This window comes from Odontesthes bonariensis, chromosome 12 (genome assembly GCF_027942865.1).
Source record: "Odontesthes bonariensis isolate fOdoBon6 chromosome 12, fOdoBon6.hap1, whole genome shotgun sequence".
NCBI classification, from domain to species: Eukaryota; Metazoa; Chordata; class Actinopteri; order Atheriniformes; family Atherinopsidae; genus Odontesthes; species Odontesthes bonariensis.
This window is the reverse complement of record NC_134517.1, coordinates 11808367-11813722: the sequence shown is the minus strand read 5'-3', so window position 1 is coordinate 11813722 and position 5356 is coordinate 11808367. Positions and strand designations below refer to the sequence as shown.

At 41.6% G+C, this 5356-nt stretch overlaps 1 pseudogene; it reads right to left on the bottom strand.

Annotated features, from left to right (window-relative positions):
- Nucleotides 1-2800: 2800 nt before the first annotated feature.
- Nucleotides 2801-5011, bottom strand: LOC142396101 (THAP domain-containing protein 6-like; annotated as a pseudogene).
- Between the last annotated feature and the right edge of the window lie 345 nt (nt 5012-5356).

The window sequence follows — 5356 nt, the reverse complement described above, 5'->3', positions numbered from 1 at the left end:
GATGCAGAAGGGAACAACGGAGCATCTTAGGAACTCGATGCAGAAGGGAACAACGGAGCATCTTAGCAACTCGATGCAGAAGGGAACAACGGAGCATCTTAGGGACTCGATGCAGAAGGGAACAACGGAGCATCTTAGGGACTCGATGCAGAAGGGAACAACGGAGCATCTTAGGAAATCGATGCAGAAGGGAACAACGGAGCATCTTAGGAAATCGATGCAGAAGGGACTAGAGTGAACTTAACAAACACTATTTTAATTGACCTCTTTGACCGGTGAAGGTGGGCTCCATCCTTTGTCACCAAGGTGAGCAAGTTGTAGCAGTCACAGTGCCGTGTGGATTAAGAGTTTTCAAACTTTGACAAAACCAACATTCCTGTGGGGGATGTTTACGTATGTGGATATAAACCAGATCTTCATTTTCTTTCCACAAAGGAAAAAGAGACAGAAACTGCCTAATTTACGTTAACCTTCTACCCTCTTAAGAGTTTTTGTGGAGTCGAACTCGCAACAGACGCTTGCAATAAAAATTGGAAAACTCGAATGAACAAAGAACCTTTCTGTTGGAGATGTTGGAGGCCTCACTATCTTATCTTCACCATGAATCGAATTGACATATTAACACCCTCTCCCCCAGAGAAAGAGACCAGATGGCTACATACGAACTGAGAAGACTTCACTAAGGCTCACTTTTAGTCGAATCTTAAAACTATATTAAATGTGTTTGATAACCGTATACAATTTCTTTCAGGTTTCCAGCTTGATCACAAGACGCATATAGAGACAATTTGTACGATTCTGGCTTAAATATTGACAAAGAACTGATTTTGGTGGAAAATGCCCAACCTGCCTGATGGAACCACATTGCCCCCTAGTGGTCTGCAGTGTTGATTAGTTGAACATTTAAATCCCAGAGGACAAATGGACAAGATATATGCAACTATTAACTTCTAACGATGTCCCTTCGGTATCTATTTGGTATTTGTTTTGGTATCCCCATTGTTAACACAGAAAATTAACATTGTGTGGTTCGCTATTCATGTGTCACGATTTTATAGATATCCATCTGAATTTTGAAGTCATAATTGTCTTTATCATGTGTGTTATTTTGATGTCTTTATATCACAAGTCTATGTTATATCTTTAATCTGCATATCTTAACAAGATGTGGTGTTTTCGGAATCACCGAGACAAATGTTCTATGAGACAGAGTAATGGAGAAACACAGAGTTCCTTTGTCTCATCCAGAAATCCCCACGTAAAACAGATCATCTTACACAGACACCAAGGCAGACATGCACACAGTTCAAGCATATCATTGGCTGAAAAGGTAGTGTAAGCCCCACCTCCGAGAGTCAAAACCCGGAACCGCGAAAAACACTCTCTCTCTAGTTCTCTTGTTTCTTGGCTCTTGTTGCTTTCCAGAAGCACGCTCTTGTTTTCAGAGAGAGAACAGGTCAGAGAAGAACAATGGAGAATTGATCAGATGAGTTGCTCAGAGAGATTTGAAGAGCACGGAAAGATGAGAGTATGAGCCGTGCAGAAGCAGGACCCAAGGAAGGACGTGAGGATAACGATGCAGCGGACGACCGGAGGAGACCCTCCAGAACCCAGTGAGACCCCGGAGACGAGAAAGAAAGACCCGAACAAAGATAAGAACAGAATGAAGTTTTCCTACCAAGAAAGCCAACTCCAAGCAACCTTTTATTAATCTTCTGTGAACTTAAGTTCACTTCATCAGAGAAGCAACGGACCCACTGACACTCAGTAGATTCGATCATCTAACCACAGCCCTCGGCACCATCGTTCCCGTTTCCCGGTGGAAAGGAGCAACTGAGAAGTCCGCAAAAAAGTCAGCCACCACAACCAGGAAGGCCCAGAGAGCGGAAGAGAAATGCCCTCGGACCCCGCGTGGCCGCTGCCGTGTTCCGAGCTGACTAAGCAGAACTTCAGCACAGTAAGACCGACCCGTTTTCACCTTAAAGTGGGTTTGATGGATGTCTCGAGGCTTTCACAGAATGATAAATTAATCCGAAATGTCAGTATTTAGCGTCAAATAGTCCGCCAACCTAAACTATTTGAATACATCCAGTATCTCCCCATTCCCCATATTTTATTTTCCATTCACTAAGTGTTTTATATAATCACCCATATTCAATGCATCTCCTGTTTGTTTTAAAGGTTCATGTTTTGGTCATATCATTTTAATAAATAGTTCATATATCTATGTTATAATCACAGATTGTGTCGTATGCTTTCTTTACGTAATGTCTGTCCAACCAAACGAGAACTTTCACGAAAGTAGCGAGATATGAGACTGATTATTAATTGAAAGATTAATTTAACATACCAGGATCGTAAGATTTTGAACAGTTTTCCTCCCTGACTGTGACTTAAATTAACTTAAAACCTAGGTAGGTGGTGCCCTAATTTCGAGGTTTAAGATAAATCCTTATATTTGATATATATAATTGCCCCGGTAACGCTACAAAGTACTCCCAAGCTCCAATGAAAAATGCTTTTCGCTCCATCCAATTAAAAGCACCCAAGGGAGCTTTGTATCCTTTGCCTCGAGGATTGCATCCATTCATTGTGTCGAACAGCCTGTCAATAATCTACCAAGACACCCGTGTAAACAATAAAGTATCAGGTATTTCTAAACTGTAGGCTCAACATGTAAGGGATAACAGCTGATTGGGTGTGCTGTTATGCAGAATTAATGAACGAGGCAGCGGGAAATAACTTCTGTAGAAGCTGTAGAATCATTTCCAAAAATTCAATCAGACAACATTACGCCTTCCTACCTTTGCAATGTTTGTGGATGTGGGAGGGGAAAATGTCGAGTCTCTCTGAGATATTTCTATGCTTTTGGACCATGAAGGTGGAGCGTCAGTGCAAACTCTCTGCAGTCCTGTGTTTACTCATGGCCCTGCTTTGGTACAAAGTCCATCTTAAGATCTGAAATGTTATGAGCAAAGATGAATTAGTCCCCTTCAGACATTAAGCAAGGAGTTTAATAGAGAGAGTGATAGAGAGTAACAATAACATGTATATGATTTTCAAAGTGCTCATTTTCTCTTACCCGAGTACAATGAAAGCTTCTCACTGAGCTCTTCATTAATGAGGTTATTTTCCCTCAATTCCCCCAAAACACTCTTCACTGTCATCTTTGCCCTCTTTTCTTTGGAGATGGCATTCTTCTTCTCTCGCTCAAGAATTTCCACTCTTTCCAAGGCTTCATTGAGTCTGGTTTTCAAAGCGGTTAGAGAAGCAGGCAACACATACCCATGCTCCTAGTAGAAAGAGGGATGAACATGGTTTGAGCAATGTTTTACTTCACAAACATCACTTTGACACCAAAGTGATGGCAGCGAAACACATGATATTTTTATATGTCCAGGAACATCTATCTATCTATCTATCTGTTGATGCAACATCTGTCTGTGTGTCACTCTGTCCACCAGTTTGTCTGTTCCATGCATAAGTCTCGGACTGACCGCAAATTTGGCATGTATCTTGCTACTGGTGTGCGTGAGTACAGTGCAAAGTTTGGTGGGTTTTGGACAAAAATATAATTCCGCAACAACAGCAAAAGGCACGGGTATGCAGTGCGTCTAACAATGTCATCAGCTGCAACCCCAACCTGTTATTTCGCTTAACTAATATTACTTTGCAACATTCCTTTGAGGAAAAAAGCTATACTAACTTCACGGCCCTGAATCTACATCATCACCAATTCACCATGACAAGTTTCTTGGAAAACATTGTTTGTATGGGTACTGCACTAATTATGATATGATGTTTAAAACAGAACTATTCACCTCAATAGGCTGTGGTTGTTGGTTTGAGGTTACCATTTCCGGGGAATCTTCAGAGGCCATGAACAGGCTTTCTTCAGCTCTTCTGGAGGTAGATGTAGTCCTGTCCTTCACCAGCTGAACTGAAGAAACATTATGCATAAAACATAATGCAACAGCAGCAACAATACACATATTTGACGATAAAATATTTACATGTATTCGAATGCCAATAGCCTTATGATGATATACCTACTTTTTGGAGGTGAACTGGAAAGCTGAAAAGGGATGGAATAACTCCATTACGTAGTTGGACAATCTGACCCGTTCGATCAAAATCAGCCTGTTTGAAATGTTGACTACAGAGTATTGAATTATTCGTTGCAGTGAATCCTTCTCTCCTCAAAGCCACTTCCCACTTCTTCCTCAAGCTGTCATTTTTGGGAAACCTTCAAAAGTGTCAGACGTAGTCTTGGTCAGTGCTGGTTACATACATTTACATACATTCTGGTTCATCATTTTTAATGTGCATCCCCACTCCCCAATTCAAACACACTCAGTGACTGTGTGTGTGTGTGTGTTGGGGTTTACTACACTTAACTGCTCATATTGCACAGAATTAAGGCCAGTCAGTGCTTATGAGGTAAACACTGAGGGTCTAGGAACAGCAGTCGACAGCTAGTCAATTCAGATGTGATAGTTCAACACTAATCCCAATATTACTCCACTACAGGTGTCAAGTAAGGTTGGAAGGGGGTTTTCACGCATTTTGTAACACACAACATAGCATTGGAAAGCTATACTGTACTAGCCACTGTCCATCTGATTGTCTAACGCTAACGTTAGCTGCTGACTAAGTTGCAGTTGGTATCAGTTGCTACCTAACATCTCAGTGTGGACTGAAATTTTACTCCTATTGGCTTTTACAATTTTTATCTTCAATCACTTGTATCAACTTTATGTTGTTAAAACATGTCATGTTTTAATCAGTTTCATCGCCAAGCAATTCTAGCTACTATAGTTATACTCTTCTGTTAACCTAGAACGGTCGATAGCTGTAAACGATTTCAGTATCTTTGCTCCTTCTAAACTCTCTGGTAATATGATAATATGCTGTTTACAAAATACAAACAATTGTGAAACGTTATCCCTTGTTTCCTCATCTCTACCATTCGCTCGTTTGAGCAGGAGTATGCAGCGCACCAGCCTGGCATCCTGTCAGTGTCTCTGGTGTGGTCTCTCAACGTTCACCACTCCAAGATGGCGGCCGTTTTTCTCGCGTCTCAGCAGCCAATGCTCAGTCTAGTGTTCTATGTCTATGGGGGCACACATCCAGCACACTGATTGAAGAGCATGGAGGTCATATAAAGAGACAATATGGAGATTAAGGGGAAACCGCACTGAGCAGTTGCTTATAGACCACCTCAAAGTCATCGAGTGGCACGTGTGGCTTGGAGAAAAGCATCGAAATGGTCCACTAGGCAGACTACTCCATGACATGAGACTGAAAGACAGCTAGACTAACAGGCAGAGGGGAGACTGACAAACCCAAGACTGGG